This window comes from Coregonus lavaretus, assembly GCF_964263955.1.
Source record: "Coregonus lavaretus genome assembly, chromosome: 5".
In the NCBI taxonomy this organism is placed as follows: Eukaryota; Metazoa; Chordata; class Actinopteri; order Salmoniformes; family Salmonidae; genus Coregonus; species Coregonus lavaretus.
Genome location: NC_139992.1, coordinates 10,606,259 through 10,628,917, shown reverse-complemented (window position 1 = coordinate 10,628,917; position 22,659 = coordinate 10,606,259).

The following is a 22,659-nucleotide window of genomic DNA, read 5'->3' as shown; positions in this document are numbered from 1 at the left end:
CTCTCGCCGTGCCTCTACACCTTCCATCCCCTCTTCGACCAGTGGCCCCCGTAACCTGGCGGCCTCCTCTGCCAACCCGCTGGGCCGCTCTGCCGCGGTCTCCTGCTGGCCCGTCGTCCACGGCGTTAGCCCCCCCTAAAAATTTTCTGGGCGTCTCTCCTACCCGTGGACCAGGTCTCCATGTCCCTCGCCAGCCTTTCGCCCTTCTGCTTCCATGTCAAGCCCTTCTCTTCCTCACCCGGCTTGACCCAGTCGAGGAGGCGAAGGAGATCTGCTAGAGATCTCCCTGGCGATGGCTCCTGGACACGCTGCTTGGTCCAGTCTTGGTGGTTTCTTCTGTCACGCTCGTCGGGAACAGAGGAGGACCAAGGCGCAGCGTGGAATGCGAACATTTTATTTAATTTGAATGAACACACGAACAAAACAACAAAACGAAAACGTGACGTCCCTGGTTACATACACGAACCAACACGGAACAAGAAACCACAATGAATGAATGCCTAACGGCTACCTAAGTATGACTCCCAATCAGAGACAACGAGCTACAGCCGTCTCTGATTGGGAGCCACCCTGGCCAACATAGATATACAAAAAACTAGAATACCCAAAGGAAACTCACACCCTGGCTCAACATACAAGTGTCCCCAGAACCAGGGCGTGACAAAAGGGCTACATCAAATTAGTAGTGGTTACTCAAACATCTGCAACTGCCTGTGGAACTCAAATCATATACAGTGCATTCGGAAAGTATTCAGACCCCTTGACTTTTTCCACATTTTGTTACGTTACAGCCTTATTCTAAAAGTGATTAAATTGTTTATTTTCCTCATCCATCTACACACAATACCCCATAATGACAAAGCAAAAACAGGTTGTTAAATAAAATAAAAAATAAAAAAACGGATATATTACATTTACATTATTCAGACCCTTTACTCAGTACTTTGTTGAAGCACCTTTGGCAGCGATTAAAGCCTCAAGTCTTCTTGGGTATAAGTTTGGCACACCTGTATTTGGGGAGTTTCTCCCATTCTTCTCTGTAGATCCTCTCAAGATCTGTCAGGTCTCTCCAGAGATATTAGATCGGGTTCAAGTCTGGGCTCTGGCTGGGCCACTCAAGGACATTCAGAGACTTGTCCCGAAGCCACTCCTGCGTTGTCTTGGATGTTTTATTTTTATTTTTTATTTTTTAGGGGGTAGATCAGCTTTAATATTGCAGATAGATTGTAACTTCCATCAATGTAATTGTCTGCATCACTTCCAATCCCCTGTATGTTTTTTTCCTTTTTTTTCTCGCATATATATAGTGTACCTATGATAAAAATTACAGACCTCTACATGCTTTGTAAGTAGGAAAACCTGCAAAATCGGCAGTGTATCAAATATTTGTTCTCCCCACTGTATAACCTATATACTTATTATGGACACAGCATGTCTTACACTAGTTATCTTGTTGTTATTAGTTGTTGTTCTTAGTCCCATCCTTCAGCTCCATTCAACACCTCCCATCTATCTCCTAACACCATCCATATTGGATTTCTATTTGCCATATATTTTTCAACTGTACTGTGATGTTTTACAAAAGTTCTGAACCTTTCTATTCTCATTGTTTCTACAGTTTGTGAATTGGAAATAAACATTTTTGCTAAAAGTATTATTATATTATTGATCGATTGACTATGACTTTTCAGATCACCCAGTACTGCTATCTGCAGGGTCAGCTCCATGTAAATATTGCAATCCTTCAGCCATTCCTGGACCTGTGTCCAGAAACAAGCTACAAATGGACAGTACCAAAACAAATGATCTAATGATTCTGTCTCTTCACAGCCAAATCTGCAGAGCTGGGAAGATTGTATCCCCCATACAAATAACATTCTATTGGTAGCAAGAATTTTATATAATAATTTAAATATACTTTTTTTTGAATCCGGCGTCGTTTTGCATATCAGTTCATAAACACTATGCCATGGAATCGGCCACCACCATGCTTCACCGTACGGATGGTGTCAGGTTTCCTCCAGACGTGACGCTTGGTATTCAGGCCAAAGAGTTCATGTTTCTCATGGTCTGAGAGTCCTTTAGGTGCCTTTTGGCAAACTCCAAGCGGGCTTTCATGTGCCTTTTACTGAGGAGAGGCTTCCGTCTGGCCACTCTACAGTAAAGGCCTGACTGGTGGAGTGCTGCAGAGATGGTTGTCCTTCTGGAAGGTTCTCCCATCTCCACAGAGGAACTCTGAAGCTCTGACAAAGTGACCATCGGGTTCTTGATCACCTCCCTGACCAAGGCTCTTCTCTCCCGATTGCTCAGCTTGGCCGGGCGGCCAGCTCTAGGAAGAGTCTTGGTGGTTCCAAACTTCTTCCATTTAAGAATGGTGGAGGCCACTGTGTTCTTGCGGACCTTTAATGCTGCAGAAATATTTTGACCCCCTCCTCCAGATCTGTGCCTCGACACAATCATGTCTCGGAGCTCTGCGGACAATTCCTTCAATCTCATGGCTTGGTTTTTGCTCTGACATGCACTGTCAACTGTGGGACCTTATATATAGGTGTGTGTCTTTCCAAATCATGTCAAATCAATTTAATTTACCAATCAAGTTGTAGAAACATCTCAAGGATGATCAATGGAAACAGAATGCACCTGAGCTTAATTTCGAGTCTCATAGCAAAGGGTCTGAATACTTATGTAAATAAAGTATTTCTGTTTTACATCTTTAATACATTTGCAAACATTTCTAAAAACCTGATTTTGCTTTGTCATTATGGGGTATTGTGTGTAGATTGATGAGGATTTTTACTTATTTAATCAATTTAAGAATAAATCAAATCAAATCAAATCAAATTGTATTTGTCACATGCACCGAATACAACAGTGAAATGCTTACTTACAAGCCCTTAAACAACAATGCAAATAGTCCGGGTAGCCATTTGATTAGCTGTTCAGGAGTCTTATGGCTTGGGGGTAGAAGCTGTTAAGAAGCCTTTTGGACCTAGACTTGGCGCTCCGGTACCGCTTGCCGTGCGGTAGCAGAGAGAACAGTCTATGACTAGGGTAGCTGTAACGTAACAAAATGTGGAAAAAGTCAAGGGGTCTGAATACTTTCCAAATGCACTGTAGTGGTACTCACTCAGATGCTCTCATCACTTAATGTTTTTGAGTACTGTTTACAAAAATTAGGTTATTGAGTAAATATTATGTTATTTGTCTGTTTCCTGCTAATGTAAAGTTATTTAGTTATTATTTAATATTTATTAACTAAGTTGTTCTTACCTGATTCTATTCTGTTTTACGTCTTTACTTAAAATAATAAAGTAGTAGTCAGACACATTGATATTTGAGTAAAAAAACACTTGATTTATGTGTGTTGTGTTGATATAGAATTATGAAGTTTTTGTAAGTTGTGAATACTCAATAGTACCACGTGGCTCTATTGGGTAATTCAAAATGTTTAGACTTTATGATACTTTTACACAATGTTGTATGCGTGTTTGAAGAAGGAAAAGTATATTTCTAAAATAGTAGTAAGCAGTTTGTTGTGCTATGAGGTATAATTAAGCATGAGGAACGGATATAAGAACCGTCAAGCAAATTGACATTCAATAATGAGACAAGCCATTCCCACCATCAGCAAGGTCATGTGAACCACTCTTAATGACAGAGGCTTATGCAGCTTCCTGTAATGCTTACAGCTTACTGGAATGAGTACTGTGCTCAACAATTACTGCTAAGGTTGTTTCAAATGACAAATCGTAAAATACATGAAAACAATGTTAAACATTAAGACACGACCACTAAAAATAACTAATCAGAACTACTTACACTTGACAAAAAATTGTAATGAAGGTAGAAGGAAGTAGATGGGATCCTATATTTGTATGTTCACTACAACAAATATTAATGTTCAAGTCACTTCAATCGTCATGGTTCAGAATACATCATGCAATTTAGTGTCAAAAAGTTCAGAAAACACAATATTTGTCAACATTTAGAACTTAAAAAGATACCAATACGGGTGGTGATGTTATTACTTGAAGTATTGAACGCTGACATACTTTGAGCTGGGTTAACTCAAATGGTTCTAGGCAATGGTTTTCCACTCAAAAACGTAGTTAGCAGAACTAATTACTTTTTACAGTGCAGTTGAGTACATATTTGAATAATAACTACTGTATAAATGAACATGCACAATGTAATCATGTATGTCAATATGTGTCAAATATGTAAGTTGAAAACATTGTATGATAAAAGCACTGTGTGTGTGTAACCAGTTGCACAGCCTTCTTTAGTTAAGATGCCCAAATCAAAATGTATAGTTGAGTGAACATATGACACAAGTTGAGCAAACACATTTTAAATTGACTGAATTTTTTTTTTTTTTAAGTTGGAACTTGGGCCAACAATTTTTTTGGGGTTCAGGTTACACTTGGCCTGAAAAGTTGAGTAAACAAAATAAAGGCTGTGGAACCAGTTACTTAATGATAATTAGTTGAAACAACTACATTTGTGGGTGTTTTTTTTATACATTTTACTAAATAGCCTGTCATTTTCATACCACCAGTTTTTTTGAATTATTCAGTTAATTTCTACCAACGGATACTGGGGGGAAAAAACTGCCGATGCATTAGTCATAGCATTGTTGTGAAGTTGGTTGGTTTCTACAGTTGATGGACTATTTCCTCTGTATTATTTTCCCCCTGTGGCCCTTACAGAAGGTGTTTTTCCTGTTGAGCGCGTCCAACCGAGGATTCGTCTCACTCCTGCGTGAGAGGCTGTGTGTTATGTGATAATAAGTCCCCCTGACATGTGCATGCAGACGTGTGATGCTCCACCGAGCAACCTGCGTGAGAGGCTGTGTGTTATGTGATAATAAGTCCCCCTGACATGTGCATGCAGACGTGTGATGCTCCACCGAGCAACACATCCCAGGATTCATCATGCGAAATATTCCTGGAACATTTGGCACGTATCCCAAAATAGTATTAGTGAAGAGATGGAGGAACGGTATTTGTCAGTGATATTATGGTAATCATTTCAACTCCACTGTTGTTTTTTGGGGCTCTAAGCAATTGTGATGGTGAGCCAGTAGCGAAGCATGAAAGTATCCAAATCGTTACAGAGAATCTAGAATTAATCAGAAGACAGTTTATCAGGACGAATAGTAAATAACAATTAATTGAGATTGCAGAGCTGGTTCATGTTGCCTTTTCAAACCATCGGTCCACAGTCTCCCACAGAAACAGATTGACTCTCTGGGGGTTTCCTTATAAATATTATACAGGAGTTCAAACCTTAACCAACTGAATCAGTTCAATTCTGAAAGGCAATTCATTCACATGAGCATCAGTTTTTGACTAATTCCATCACCTATTGTAGTCTCATCACCCTCCACTGTTTATTTTGGGTCATTGGCTTCTTCTCTCCCCAGATGAGATCTGATGCTGTGCCTGAATGTTCTGTAAACATGTTCCAATAGAACCACGCTAGGCTGTTTTTCCTCCTTCCTTGCATTCTCATTTGCCTAATGTGATGATCTCCCATTTGTGTTTTGTGGGCAGCTAATTTAATCTATTTTGATGTGTTTACATTTTTAGGGAGAGAGACGTGCAGTTAGCTTTATTGTGGGAGCTAGACGCTAATTGCTAAATAAGAGCCGGTTAACATCAGCCGTTAATTTATTTGGAAAGAGCAGATACAAAATAACAACAAAATATGCTAACGTGAAAAAGAAAACTGGGCTGGATCTAGAGTAAATAACACTAAACTCCAAACATATATTGAATAATGTGTCTGAACTGGAATAAGGCAAGGTGGAAGGGAAGCACTCCGTAGGAAAAGACAGGGGAAACTGGAGGAAGATTGCATGGTTCAGAGCGTTACAATAAATAATGTGAATGTGAAGACAATGGCGATTGATAAAGTTCAGCTCCATAGGAAATGACTGGAGGAACTTGTATTTTGCAGGTGTTTCTCAGCAGTTTGTCATTTGTTACAGTGTTTGTATCAGGAATTGCTCTTGACGGGCCACAGGGTTATGATTTTTTGTTCAAGCCCAGTGCTACCACACCTGATTCTACTACTTAGCTGTTCATCAAGACCTCAGCTATTCATCAAGACCTTGAATAGTAGAATCAGGTGTGGTAGAACTAGAATGAAGAAAAAAACCTGAATAACCCTGTAGCTCGTCAAGGGTAATTGTGGCCATCCCTGAATTGTATGTACAAAGTTTACTATATCTGATGAATGTTGGTTGCACATGTTATATTTTACTTAAAATGTATTGGTACATGTTGATTATTTGTGTCTTTTACAGGAGTTTGTCTCGATTGTCATATTGACTTAAATGGGATTCTGGTTTTTCACTTCCCTCTGGATAATCAGCTGTTAATATGAAATAAATGCTAATAACTACATTATTTTTGTTGCCATTTGTCATGATTGTGTACTTTTACTTTACTTTTATTCCTGTGTTATGCTATATTATAGTGTTATATAATCACCTTCCACATGAGCATCACAATGCCTACTCCACCCATGCTCTACCAAGGTTTTCCAGCACACAGCTTTGACCTACTACAGTAGCTATGTTTGTCTATTGTACTTCAAACAATGTGTAGGCAGGTTGCTTAGGATTCAAACCTTTTCAAACAGCCTAATTAATACTCTTCAGAGGGATAATGGACTTTACAGTGTCCTGCTATTAAAATAATATACATATATACAGTATATATATATATACATACAGTACCAGTCAAAAGTTTGGACACACCTACTCATTCCAGGGTTTCTCTTTATTTTTTCTGTTTTCTACATTGTAGAATAATAGTGAAGACATCAAAACAATGAAATAACACATATGGAATCATGTAGACACCAAAAAAGTCTTAAACAAATCAAAATATATGTTATATTTGAGATTCTTCAGTGTAGCCACCCTTTGCCTTGATGACAGCTTTGCACACTCTTGGCATTCAACCAGCTTCACCTGGAATGCATGAGCACTTGTTGGCTGCTTTTCCTTAACTCTTGTGTGGATGGTGTTCACTGTGGGGATGGTGTTCTCGGGGTGATGAGAGGTGTTGGGTTTGCGCCAGACATAGCGTTTTCCTTGATGGCCAAAAAGCTCAATTTTAGTCTCATCTGACCAGAGTACCTTCTTCCATATGTTTGGGGAGTCTCTCACATGCCTTTTGGCAAACACCAAACATGTTTTCTATTTTTTTTCTTTAAGCAATGGCTTTTTTCTGGCCATTCTTCCGTAAAGCCCAGCTCTGTGGAGTGTACGGCTTAAAGTGGTAAAGCTTTGCAGCTCCTTCAGGGTTATCTTTGGTCTCTTTGTTGCCTCCCTGATTAATGCCATCCTTGCCTGGTCCGTGAGTTTTGGTGGGCGGCCCTCTCTTGGCAGGTTTGTTGTGGTGCCATATTTTTTACATTTACATTTACGTCATTTAGCAGACACTCTTATCCAGAGCGACTTACACATTTTGCAAGGCACTGTAAAAAACAGAAATACCTTATTTACAGAAGTATTCACACCCTTTGCTATGAGACTCAAAATTAAGCTCAGGTGCATCCTGTTTCCATTGATCATACTTGAGATGTTTCTACAACTTGATTGGAGTCCACCTGTGGTAAATTCAATTGATTGGACATGATTTGGAAAGGTACACACCTGTCTATATACGGTCCCACAGTTGACAGTGCATGTCAGAGAAAAAAACAAGCCATGAGGTCGAAGGAATTGTCCGTAGAGCTCCGAGACAGGATTGTGTCGAGGCAGAGATCTGGGGAAGGGTACAAAAACATTTCTGCAGCATTGAAGGTCCCCAAGAACACCGTGGCCTCCATCATTCTTACATGGAAGAAGTTTGGAACCACAAAGACTCTTCCTAGAGCTGCCCCCCCAGCCAAACAAGCAATCGGGGTAGAAGGGCATTGGTCAGGGAGGTGACCAGGAACCCGATGGTCACTCTGACAGAGCTCCAGAGTTCCTCTCAGGCTCCAGAGAACCTTCCAGAAGGACAACCATCTCTGCAGCACTCCACCAATCAGGCCTTTATGGTAGAGTGGCCAGACAGAAGCCACTCCTCAGTAAAAGGCACATGACAGCCTGCTTGGAGTTTGCCAAAAGGCACCTAAAGGACTCTCAGACCATGAGAAACAAGATTCTCTGGTCTGATGAAACCAAGATTGAACTCTTTGGCCTGAATGCCAAGCGTCACGTCTGGAGGAAACCTGGCTCCATCCCTTCGGTGAAGCATTGTGGTGGCAGCATCATGCTTTGGGGATGTTTTTCAGCGGCGGGGACTAGGAGACTAGTCAGGATCGAGGGAAAGATGAACGGAGCAAAGTACAGAGAGACCCTTGATGAAAACCAGCTCCAGAGCGCTCAGGACCTCAGACTGGGGCGAAGGTTCACCTTCCAGCAGGACAATGACCCTAAGCACACAGTCAAGACAACGCAGGAGTGGCTTCAGGACAAGTCTCTGAATATCCTTGAGTGGCCAAGCCAGAGCCCGGACTTGAACCCAATCGTACATCTGGAGAGACCTGAAAGTAGCTGTCCAGCGACGCTCCCCATCCAACCTGACAGAGCTTGAGAGGATCTGCAGAGAAGAATGGGAGAAACTCCCCAAATAATGTCATACCCAAGAAGACTCAAGGCTGTAATCGCTTCCAAAGGTGTTTCAACAAAATACTGAGTAAATGGTCTGAATACTTCTGTAAATGAGATATTTCCGTTTTTTATTTTGTATACATTTGCAAACATTTCTTAAAAACTTGTTTTTGCTTTGTCATTACGGGGTATTGTGTGTAGATTGATAAGATTTTTTTTTTACAAAATGTGGAAAAAATCAAGGGGTCTGAATCCTTTCCGAATGCAGCGCATATATCATTAGGCTTTATGTATTTTTTAGATATAGGCCTATTCTAAATGTGTATTATTGTATCGACACCATCTTCATTACAAAAATAAATACAAATACACATAACTTTAAGCTACATATTCATTTGACAGAGGTAATGAACTGTGCATTGATCAGCACAGCAATTGATAAAACAGGACCATGTCATTATTACGCAGGTAAGCTAACGGTTATAGAAATCAGGAATGTATACAGGCTCTATAGACCTCTATATCTATATGAGTGACTGTGTCCAACACACCACTACCTGTTGTTACTGTATGTTGGGCAACTACTGACCAAAAAATATGTTATAAAATAAAAACAATTCTCAATGACATGTATTGCTAATATAAAGGTTTAAGGAAATACAGGCAGGCACCACATTACTACAAGACAAAACAGCTCACTCAATCAAGCCTGATGGTCTTGTAAGTATGAAAGCAAAGCTTGCTTTCATATAATAAAAAAAGCTTGAAAAGGTATTGGAATGGGATAATGTCTTAGCATGGTGTGTGAAGAATCCAATACTTGACCTTGTATGAAGTACAAATCATATTATTGTGGGAGCACCTCTTTTACATTATTTTAATGTAGTAGGTCAAAGCTGTGTGCTGGAAAACCTTGGTAGAGCATGGGTGAAGTAGGCATTGTGGTGCTCATTAATTTCCTTAATTTTTCGGCTTCAGACCAATGCCTACTTCTCACTTAAAACATCGTTTTTAATAAGGAATAGGGTACTAATTGGGACAGAGAAGATATAGATACGTGTGGCCAGTTGAGAGAGGCGAGGGGGACATGTGTGGTGTTATGAGTGGTTTTCAGTCTGACCTGGTCTGCGTCTGTCACTTGACCCCCACGTGCCCCTTCTCTCTTCTCGCTCCCAGCAGGCCGTCATCACATGGGGGCCTGTCTGAGGGTTGCTGCCTGGAAGAAAGCATCCCTCTCTCTCTCTCTCTCTCTCTCTCTCTCTCTCTCTCTCTCTCTCTCTCTCTCTCTCTGGATGGAAGAAAGCAATAGCTCAGCTCATTCATGCATTTCATAATTTCACTTGCCTTCTCCTCTCTCATCCATTTCTTTTCAGGAAAAAGGGGCTTCCCACTACTGATCCCAGGGGCATCCATTCCGGCTCCAATGCTAATTCCATGTCGACATTGTTGTTGAGGAGAAGTAGCTTTTATTGGCGGTGCCACAACACGCTCTCTGCAACTCTGTGGTACTTTTTTGTGGTTTTTCTTCTTCTTCTTCTTTGATTTACCGCTTCCTCCGTGGCATGAATACATTCATAAATGAGTACGTAATGAACAAAGCCCCCCTGTACACCTCCTATACACCCCAAAATATGAAATAAAGGTCTCCAGAAAACCTCTTCATAATACACCCATCTCATCCCTCCTCCCTCCCCCCTCCTCCATCGCGGTGCATCCCACCCCCTCTTCCATCCCACCCCCCTCCTCCATCCACCCCCTCCTCCATCCCACCCCCTCCTCCATCCCACTCTCTCCTCCACCCCCTCCTCCATTCCACCCTTCCTCCATCCACCATCCACACCCTCCTCCATCCCACCCCCTCCTCCATCCCATCCCTCTCTTCCATCCACCCCCCTCCTCCATCCCATCCCCCTCCACCATCCCACCCCCTCCTCCATCCCACCCCTCCTCCACCCCCTCATCCATTCCACCCCCTCCACCATCCACCACCCTCCTCCATCCCACCCCCTCCTCCATCCATCCCTCCTCCATCCACCCCTCCTCCATCCACCCCCTTCCTCCACCCCCATCCACCCTCCTTCTCCATTCCACCCATCCTCTATCCACCATCCACCATCCACCCCTCTCCTCCATCCCAACCCCCTCTCCATCCCATCCCCTCCTCCATCCCACCCTCTCCTTCATCTACCCCCGTCCTACATCCCATTCCTCTTCCATCCCACCCCCTCCTCCATCCCACTCCTCTTCCATCCCACCCCCTCTTCCATCCCACCCCCTCTTCCATCCCACCCCCTCTTCCATCCCACCCCCTCCTCCATCCCACCCCCTCCTCCATCCCACCCCCTCTTCCATCCCACCCCCTCCTCCATCCCACCCCCTCCTCCATCCCACCCCTTCCTCCATCTACCCCCGTCCTACATCCCACTCATCCTCCATCCCACCCCCTGGTGTTTTCTGCTGTTCTTGTTGACAGGCAGGGGAGCGAGGTTTGTGTCATTAGCATTGACATTAGCAGATGCCACTGCAAGCCTCAAAACTACAAAGACTTGGGGGTTCAAAGCCGCTGTGCCTGGATAAACAGATCCCCTGGGAAAACAGGGAAAGGGGAGAAGAGGAGAAGAGGAGAAGAGGGGAGGAGGGGAGGAGTAGGAGAGAGAAAAAACACTGTTAGTTAGCTACTGGGAATGGTTGCCTTGCCTTGTGTTCTGATCATACAGTACATTCACAGTACACTCCACTATCTTCCACTCCTCTGCACAGCACACCCACCCCAATCTCTCTCCAGCACTGTGTTTATTCATTTAGATAAAACCCCCACTGTTGGCTATTCCTTCAGGAGGTTTGGGCTATAGAATTATATTAAGATTTCACAAGTCCTCTCTTATTCAATCTGTGCAAAATCCATTCAAGTGAACAGTAGGACTAAGGGAGATCAGACGTGAGTAGTTATGGTTTAGTGGCGCGAACGCATTTGTGTGTTCAAAGTGTGTGATACGTTTGTCTCTGTTATTGCACAAAGTCCCCATGCGCTGATTTTCATTTATACTGGCTCAGTATGTGCCACTTAACTGTGCTACTTGTTATTTTATACTTTCTAGCACTAATTTGGCAGATAGCTGCTATTTGAAATATGGTTTTACTTGCAATCGTGATCGTTTTACATACTTTATTTGAATGCACTGATGGTAAGTCACTCTGGACAAAAGGATCTGCTAAAATGACTAAAGTGTGAAATGTAATGACGAGCTTGCCGAAGGACAGACATGGATCTTACGAGACCACAGTAGTAGTTTGCTCTCCTCTCGAATTACACACAGAAATCCATAAATCTGATATCATCCTTTTGTTATTTCTCTTCTAGTAGTGATTGTCCTTGAATGCCTTTTGAATTTTTGGGGCTTATACAGAGTTAATGATATTCAAGAGTATTCCCTGGTTTGGATAATGACATGTGAACTTGCACTTATCCAATGACACAGTGCTCCTATGATCTCAAAGTCTATTTGTACTGCAGAGCCCGATAAATGGGCTTCTGGAAGATAAATTACAGTTAAATCAGTTCTAATCCTACACTCACTACAAAATTCCTTGATGGCAAGCCGAGGCTGAAGCTGGGGCAGAGAGAGGCAGAGGCTGGGGCAGAGGCAGAGGCCGGGGCTGGGACAGAGGCAGAGACTGGGGCAGAGGCAGAGGCAGAGAATGCGGCAGAGCCTGGGGCAGAGGCTGGGGCAGAGGCTGGGGCAGATCAGAGTCTGGGGCAGGGGCAGAGGCTGAGGCTGAGGCCAGGGCCAGTTCTAGCCTTTTGGGGGGCCCTAAGCAAAATGTAGTTGGGAGGCCCTCCAACCTTGTGGGCAAAACATTTTAGTGGTCCTCCTCTTGATGGCAGAGAGAACAAATGATAGTTTTAGAGTATATTTATATATATATCTACATTATATATATTATATTATATTTCCTGCAATTCTGCAAATTTTGCCAAGAGGCATAGAGAAAATGTTACAGTTTTACAGTTAATTCCCTGCAATTCTACATATTTTGCCATAGGTCGGAGATACATTTTTGTAGTTATGAAGCTAATTCTACACATTTTGTCATGACTTATGCCATTTTAATATGACGTCTGATTGAGAGTGACTAACAAAATCAATGCGGGCCCCCTGGAGGTCAGGGCCCCTGGGCATGTGCCCTGCGTGCCAGGTCGGTAATTAGACCATAATTACTACAAGTTTAGATAGCTGACTGGACTAACTTACCAATCAAAAAATAATAATGCTGACATGGCATTGGTAGTTTCGTCAACAATAACTATGATTAAAAATACTTGTCAGCGACCAATTATTCCTGACTAAAACTATGATGGTAATGAGACGAGATGCCCTGGAAAAAAACTATAACAATTACAAATTACTTTTCATTTTAGATGATGAAAATGGGATGAGACAAGAATTCCACATGAGACTAATGGACATTTAATTTGACATGAAGCCCCTTTTCATCTGTTTTGTCCAATCATAAGCATGCATGCAGAATATTTCATGCAATCCTCTCATTGGCAGAATTGACATCTTTCACTTGCGCGGTCTGACTGAGCGATTCTGCCCGGCTCTCCCACACAGCTCCCAGGCGGTCACTTCAGTCACTCGTTAATCTTTTGAACTGATGCAAAGTCAGGTGTCTTGACTTGTAACTAACGTCAACTAGAAACAATGTTAACTCTCTCTCTTATGTTCATGTAGGCTATTTTTGCTTTGATCACATCAGAAGTTATATTTTCCCATGTGCTCTGTTATTCATTCATCTGTGTTGCCACTCTCTTGCGCCGTGGTCCGCTAATGTGAGTTGTATTGGATTTTTTTGGTGCTATTTGTTGAATACTAGGAGTACAGTAATACTTCTGTCATTACATTTTTTGTCATTTAGCAGACGCTCTTATCCAGAGCGTCTGCTATTATTTTTTAAATTTTATTTTTCATACTGCCCCCCCCGTGGGAAACAAACCCACAACCCTGGCGTTGCAAACGCCATGCTCTATCAACTGAGGCCATTCCCTTCCCTATCCTGGAGGACGCTGGGCCAATTGTGCGCCGCCCCATGGGTCTCCCGGTCGCGGCCGGCTACGACAGAGCCTGGATTCGAACCAGGATCTCTAGTGGCACAGCGATGCAGTGCCTTAGACCACTGCGCCACTCGGGAGTTATCATGAATGTCATGGATATATTGGAACTAGTGGATATATGGAGGCTTCAATATCCTAACCTAGTGAGATATACATGGCGGAGACTCAATCAAGCTAGTCGTCTTGTCTTCTTTCTTATGTCATTCTCGTTGGCACCAAAAGTTTAAAAAGTGTTGATAGGGGACAGAATGCGGTCAGACCATCAGATAATTGGCATATACATTACTCTTACTGAATTTCCACGTGGGCGAGGATATTGGACATTTAATCAAAGCCTATTGGATGATAACTTGTTTTTAACTAGGACAGAGGAATACAGGATTAGTTCATGTTTGATATTGTGAGCTGCATAAGGATTTGGGGGATGAGGACATTCCATGTATTTATTTCTGTCACTGGTGGGTGCCAGAAGGTATGCGGGCCAAGATAGCTGTGGGGCCACTGGTGCTAATCTTAGGAGGAGTATGTGATGGAATATCCTGACTAGGGTGCAACACAATACCATATAGGGGGATCCTATTCTGGTGAGGAGTGGCACTCAATAATGGTTGGCAACTGTTGGATAGAATTAGCTTGCAAACAAGTATATAAGCTAAGAGATTTCCTTTGTTCAGTGAGTTCAGATAGCAATGGGCCACCCACGTGCCGTTTGCTATGTGAACCCGGTACCGCAATATTAAATATTTTGCTATAAAAACTGTACCATAGAGGCTCAGAATAAGTCAGAGGAAAAATAAAAATAAATGGAGAAACTTATTCAAGAAAGATCAAGTGTAATATATTATAAAAAATAAAGCAAACTGGATGGAATATGGGGAAAAATGCACCAAATATTTTTTTTTATCTTCAACATAGAAATGCTACCAAAAATTATTTACTGAAATTGGTTACAAATGACGGAGTCACCCATGATTCACCAAATTATATTTTGAAAGAGGAAGCAAAGTACTTTAAGCATATGTTTTCGTTTCAGTCTCGTCCATCTCCTCTAACCGAAGCTAATTGTATGGATTTGTTTTCTATTTATAATGTAAAATTAACAGCCGTACAGAAAGATTCATGTGAAGGCGAAATTACAGAGGAGGAACTTCTTGATGCAATTAAAGCCTTTAAGTCCAGGAAAACTCCAGTGCCTGATGGCATACCAGTTGAGGTATACCAAACCTTTTTGATATACTCAGAGGACCGTTATTAGCATTTTTGAAAACTTTGAAAAGGCTTTTGATAAAGTACGACTGGAGTTTATATATAAATGACTGGAGCATTTCAATTTTGGAGAATCTCTTATAAAATGGGTTAAAATCATGTATATTAACCCTATGTGTAAAATAGTAAATAATGGCGATTTCTCAGAAAGTTTTAAACTGTCAAGAGGAGTAAAACAAGGTTGTCCACTATCGACATATCTATTTATTATAGCCATCGAACTGTTAGCTCTTAAAATCAGATCCAACAATAACATGAAGGGATTAGAAATACAGGGCTTAAAAACAAAGGTGTCATTGTACGCTGATGATTCATATTTTCTTTTAAATCCACAACTTGAATCCCTCCACAGCCTCATAGAGGATATAGATACATTTTCTAACCTCTCTGGATTAACACCAAATGATGATAAATGTACTACAGTGGGGGAAAAAAGTATTTAGTCAGCCACCAATTGTGCAAGTTCTCCCACTTAAAAAGATGAGAGAGGCCTGCAATTTTCATCATAGGTACACGTCAACTATGACAGACAAAATGAGGAAAAAATGTCCAGAATTCACATTGTAGGATTTTTAATGAATTTATTTGCAAATTATGGTGGAAAATAAGTATTTGGTCAATAACAAAAGTTTCTCAATACTTTGTTATATACCCTTTGTTGGCAATGACACAGGTCAAACGTTTTCTGTAAGTCTTCACAAGGTTTTCACACACTGTTGCTGGTATTTTGGCCCATTCCTCCATGCAGATCTCCTCTAGAGCAGTGATGTTTTGGGGCTGTTGCTGGGCAACACGGACTTTCAACTCCCTCCAAATATTTTCTATGGGGTTGAGATCTGGAGACTGGCTAGGCCACTCCAGGACCTTGAAATGCTTCTTATGAAGCCACTCCTTCGTTGCCCGGGCGGTGTGTTTGGGATCATTGTCATGCTGAAAGACCCAGCCACGTTTCATCTTCAATGCCATTCAAATCAAATCAAATCAAATCAAATTTTATTGGTCACATGCGCCGAATACAACAGGTGCAGACATTACAGTGAAATGCTTACTTACAGCCCTTAACCAACAGTGCATTTATTTTAACAAAAAAGTAAAAATAAAACAACAACAAAAAAAGTGTTGAGAAAAAAAGAGCAGAAGTAAAATAAAATAACAGTACGGAGGCTATATACAGGGGGGTACCGGTGCAGAGTCAATGTGCGGGGGCACCGGCTAGTTGAGATAGTTGAAGTAATATGTACATGTGGGTAGAGTTAAAGTGACTATGCATAAATAATTAACAGAGTAGCAGCAGCGTAAAAAGGATGGGGGGGGGGGGGGGGCAGTGCAAATAGTCCGGGTAGCCATGATTAGCTGTTCAGGAGTCTTATGGCTTGGGGGTAAAAGCTGTTGAGAAGTCTTTTGGACCTAGACTTGGCACTCCGGTACCGCTTGCCGTGCGGTAGCAGGAAGAACAGTCTATGACTAGGGTGGCTGGAGTCTTTGACAATTTTGAGGGCCTTCCTCTGACACCGCCTGGTATAGAGGTCCTGGATGGCAGGAAGCTTGGCCCCAGTGATGTACTGGGCCATACGCACTACCCTCTGTAGTGCCTTGCGGTCGGAGGCCAAGCAGTTGCCATACCAGGCGGTGATGCAACCAGTCAGGATGCTCTCGATGGTGCAGCTGTATAATTTTTTGAGGATCTGAGGACCCATGCCAAATCTTTTCAGTCTCCTGAGGGGGAATAGGCTTTGTCGTGCCCTCTTCACGACTGTCTTGGTGTGTTTGGACCATGATAGTTCGTTGGTGATGGGGACACCAAGGAACTTGAAGCTCTCAACCTGTTCCACTACAGCCCCATCGATGAGAATGGGGGCGTGCTCAGTCCTCTTTTTTTTCCTGTAGTCCACAATCATCTCCTTTGTCTTGGTCACGTTGAGGGAGAGGTTGTTGTCCTGGCACCACACGGCCAGGTCTCTGACCTCCTCCCTATAGGCTGTCTCATCGTTGTCGGTGATCAGGCCTACCACTGTTGTGTCGTCTGCAAACTTAATGATGGTGTTGGAGTCGTGCCTGGCCATGCAGTCATGGGTGAACAGAGAGTACAAGGTGGGACTGAGCACGAACCCCTGAGGGGCCCCCGTGTTGAGGATCAGTGTGGCAGATGTGTTGTTACCTACCCTTACAAGTTGATGGAAGGAGGTTTTCACTCAAAATCTCACGATACATGACCCCATTAATTCTTTCCTTTACACGGATCAGTCGTCCTGGTCCCTTTGCAGAAAAACAGCCCCAAAGCATGATGTTTCCACCCCCATGCTTCACAGTAGGTATGGTGTTCTTTGGATGCAACTCAGCATTCTTTGTCCTCCAAACACGACGAGTTTAGTTTTTACCAAAAAGTTCTATTTTGGTTTCATCTGACCATATGACATTCTCCCAATCCTCTTCTGGATCATCCAAATGCACTTTAGCAAACTTCAGACGGGCCTGGACATGTACTGGCTTAAGCAGGGGGACACATCTGGCACTGCAGGATTTGAGTCCCTGGCGGGGTAGCGTGTTACTGATGGTAGGCTTTGTTACTTTGGTCCCAGCTCTCTGCAGGTCATTCACTAGGTCCCCCTGTGTGGTTCTGGAATTTTTGCTCACCGTTCTTGTGATCATTTTGACCCCACGGGGTGAGATCTTGCGTGGAGCCCCAGATCGAGGGAGATTATCAGTGGTCTTGTATTTCCTAATAATTGCTCCCACAGTTGATTTCTTCAAACCAAGCTGCTTACCTATTGCAGATTCAGTCTTCCCAGCCTGGTGCAGGTCTACAATTATGTTTCTGGTGTCCTTTGACAGCTCTTTGGTCTTGGCCATAGTGGAGTTTGGAGTGTGACTGTTTGAGGTTGTGGACAGATGTATTTTATACTGATAACAAGTTCAAACAGGTGCCATTAATACAGGTAACGAGTGGAGGACAGAGGAGCCTCTTAAAGAAGAAGTTACAGGTCTGTGAGAGCCAGAAATCTTGCTTGTTTGTAGGTGACCAAATACTTATTTTCCACCATAATTTGCAAATAAATTCATTAAAAATCCTACAATGTGATTTTCAGGATTTTTTTTCTCAATTTGTCTATCATAGTTGACGTGTACCTATGATGAAAATTACAGGCCTCTCTCATCTTTTTAAGTGGGAAAACTTGCACAATTGGTGGCTGACTAAATACTTTTTTTCCCCACTGTATATTTGGGTGTTGTCACGGATTCTGCCGAGGCTGCTCCTCCTCCTGGCTCGGGCAGGCTTCGGCGTTCGTCGTCCCCGGAGTACTAGCTGCCACCGTTGGATGTTTTCGATAGTTGTTTGGTCTAGTCTTGTGTGTGCACCTGTTTCGTATTGAGTATTGATTATGTCACCTATAAGTTTCCCTTTTTGTTTGTTTGCAGTTGTGTGTTATTGTCCGCTTGTCCGTTCGGTGTCTCGTGTATGTTTAGTGTTTACGCGTGTGTGCGTAATCGTTCGCCTCCTTTGTTTTTGAGGCCTTTGTTTTCCCTGTGCTTTATTGAGTAAAGACATTTTGGATTGAACCTCCTTGTCCTGCGCTTGACTCCACCACTGCATCCACATCCGAACTCTGACAGGTGTTGTGGTGAGGGAGGCCCCGCTCTCTCCTTTCCCAGATGTTTAGTTCATTTCATTCCGATCTCCTTTGCATTATTGTAGCCATTTTCTGCAGCCTGTCAACTATGCCTCTGTCTATCCCTGTTCTCTCCTCTCCGCACAGGCTATAAAAACACCTCACACCGCGTGGCTGCTGCCTCTCTAACCTGGTGGTCCCTGCACGCACCACCCACGTGGAGTTCCAGGTCTCAGGCAGCCTCTGGAACTGCCGTTCTGCTGCCAACAAGGCAGAGTTCATCTCAGCCTATGCTACCCTCCAGTCCCTCGACTTCTTGGCGCTGACGGAAACATGGATTACCACTGAAAACACTGCTACTCCTACTGCTCTCTCCTCGTCTGACCATGTGTTCTCACATACCCCGAGAGCATCTGGTCAGCGGGGTGGTGGCACAGGAATCCTCATCTCTCCCAAGTGGACATTCTCTATTTTTCCCCTGACCCATCTGTCTATCTCCTCATTTGAATTCCATGCTGTCACAGTCACTAGCCCATTTAAGCTTAATATCCTTGTCATCTATCGCCCTCCAGGTTCCCTTGGAGAGTTCATCAATGAGCTTGACGCCTTGATAAGTTCCTTTCCTGAGGATGGCTCACCCCTCACAGTTCTGGGGGACTTCAACCTCCCTACGTCTACCTTTGACTCATTTCTCTCTGCCTCCTTCTTTCCACTCCCTACTCACAAGGCAGGCAATACGCTTGACCTCATCTTTACTAGATGCTGTTCTTCTACTAATCTCACTGCAACTCCCCTCCATGTCTCCGACCACTACTTTGTATCCTTTTCTCTCTCACTCTCCTCCAACACTACTCACTCTGCCCCTACTCAGATGGTAATGCGCCGTCGCAACCTTCGCTCTCTCTCTCCCGCTAGTCTCTCCTCTTCCATCCTATCATCTCTTCCCTCTGCTCAATTCTTCTCCCTCCAATCTCCTGATTCTGCCTCCTCAACCCTCCTCTCCTCCCTTTCTGCATCCTTTGACTCTCTATGTCCCCTATCCTCCCGGCCGGCTCGGTCCTCCCCTCCAGCTACGTGGCTTGATGACTCATTGCGAGCTCACAGAACAGGGCTCCGGGCAGCCGAGCGGAAATGGAGGAAAACTAGACTCCCTGCGGACCTGGCATCTTTTCACTCCCTCCTCTCTACATTTTCTTCATCTGTTTCTGCTGCTAAGGCCACTTTCTACCACTCTAAATTCCAAGCATCTGCCTCTAACCCTAGGAAGCTCTTTGCCACCTTCTCCTCCCTGCTGAATCCCCCCCCCCTACTCCCTCTCTGTGGATGACTTCATCAACCATTTTGAAAAGAAGGTTGACGACATCCGATCCTCGTTTGTTAAGTCAAATGACACTGCTGGTCCTGCTCACACTGCCCTACCCTATGCTTTGACTTCCTTCTCCCCTCTCTCTCCAGATAAAATCTTGCGACTTGTGATGGCCGGCCGCCCAACAACCTGCCCGCTTGACCCTATCCCCTCCTCTCTTCTCCAGACCATCTCCGGTGATCTTCTCCCTTACCTCACCTCACTGATCAACTCATCCTTGACCGCTGGCTATGTCCCTTCCGTCTTCAAGAGAGCGAGAGTTGCACCCCTTCTCAAAAAACCAACACTCGATCCCTCTGATGTCAACAACTACAGACCAGTATCCCTTCTTTCTTTTCTCTCCAAAACTATTGAGCGTGCCGTCTTTAGCCAACTCTCTTGCTATCTCTCTCAGAATTACCTTCTTGATCTAAACCAGTCAGGTTTCAAGACTGGTCATTCAACTGAGACTGCTCTTCTCTGTGTCACGGAGGCTCTCCGCACTGCTAAAGCTAACTCTCTCTCCTCTGCTCTTGTCCTTGTAGACCTCTCTGCTGCCTTTGATACTGTGAACCATCAGATCCTCCTCTCCACCCTCTCCGAGCTGGGTATCTCCGGCGCGGCTCACTCTTGGATTGCGTCCTACCTGACAGGTTGCTCCTACCAAGTGGCGTGGCGAGAAGCTGTCTCCGCACCACGTGCTCTCACCACTGGTGTCCCCCAGGGCTCAGTTCTAGGCCCTCTCCTATTCTCGCTATACACCAAGTCACTTGGCTCTGTCATATCCTCACATGGCCTCTCCTATCATTGCTACACAGACGACACACAACTAATCTTCTCCTTTCCCCCTTCTGATAACCAGGTGGCGAATCACATCTCTGCATGTCTGGCAGACATATCAGTATGGATGATGGATCACCACCTCAAGCTGAACCTTGGCAAGACGGAGCTGCTCTTCCTCCCGGGGAAGGACTGCCCGTTCCATGATCTCGCCATCACGGTTGACAACACTGTTGTGTCCTCCTCCCAGAGTGTGAATAGCCTTGGCGTGACACTGGACAACACCCTTTCGTTCTCCGCTAACATCAAGGCGGTGACCCGATCCTGTAGGTTCATGCTCTACAACATTCGGAGAGTACGACCCTGCCTTACACAGGAAGCGGCACAGGTCCTAATCCAGGCACTTGTCATCTCCCGTCTGGATTACTGCAACTCGCTGTTGGCTGGGCTCCCTGCCTGTGCCATTAAACCCCTACAACTCATCCAGAATGCCGCAGCCCGTCTGGTGTTCAACCTTCCCAAGTTCTCTCACGTCACCCCGCTCCTCCGCACACTACACTGGCTTCCAGTTGAAGCTCGCATCTGCTACAAGACCATGGTGCTTGCCTACGGAGCTGTGAGGGGAACGGCACCTCCGTACCTTCAGGCTCTGATCAGTCCCTACACCCAAACGAGGGCATTGCGTTCATCAACCTCTGGCCTGCTGGCTCCCCTACCTCTGCTGAAGCACAGTTCCCGCTCTGCCCAGTCAAAACTGTTCGCTGCTCTGGCACCCCAATGGTGGAACAAGCTCCCTCACGACGCCAGGACAGCGGAGTCACTCACCACCTTCCGGAGTCATTTGAAACCCCACCTCTTTAAGGAACACCTGGGATAGGATAAAGTAATCCTTCTACCCCCCCCCCCCCCCCCAAAAAAAAAATGTGTAAAGTGGTTATCCCACTGGCTATAAGGTGAATGCACCAATTTGTAAGTCACTCTGGATAAGAGCGTCTGCTAAATGACGTAAATGTAAATGTAAATGTGTTCTTTGGATGCAACTCAGCATTCTTTGTCCTCCAAACACGACGAGTTGAGTTTTTACCAAAAAGTTCTAGTTTGGTTTCATCTGACCATATGACATTCTCCCAATCCTCTTCTGGATCATCCAAATGCACTCTAGCAAACTTCAGACGGGCCTGGACATGTACTGGCTTAAGCAGGGGGACACGTCTGGCACTGCAGGATTTGAGTCCCTGGCGGCGTAGTGTGTTACTGATGGTAGGCTTTGTTACTTTTGTCCCAGCTCTCTGCAGGTCATTCACTAGGTCCCCCCGTGTGGTTCTGGGATTTTTGCTCACCGTTCTTGTGATCATTTTGACCCCACGGGGTGAGATATTGCGTGAAGCCCCAGATCGAGGGAGATTATCAGTGGTCTTGTATGTCTTCCATTTCCTAATAATTGCTCCCACAGTTGATTTCTTCAAACCAAGCTGCTTACCTATTGCAGATTCAGTCTTCCCAGCCTGGTGTTAGTTGCCTAGTTGACGTGTACCTATGATGAAAATTACAGGCCTCTCTCATCTTTTTAAGTGGGAGAACTTGCACAATTGGTGGCTGACTAAATACTTTTTTTCCCCACTGTATATTTGCAAAAAAAACATATGGGGGATTGGAAGAGATGCAAACAATTACATTGATGGAAGTTACAATCTATCTGCAGTATAAAAGCTGATCTACCCCCTAAAAATATATATATTTTAAAAACAAAACGAAAACACTTCTGTCATTTTTGTAAAGCTCCAATTCTCCCCTTATCAAGAAGCCACAGTTATTTACCTCCTGGAAGTTATGATGGGGAGGAAATCAGAGCTGTAAATTGTTTAACGTGTAGCCAAGGCTTTATATCCTCTATGGTTAATTATGTCTGGCCAGTTAAGGTATAGGAGGG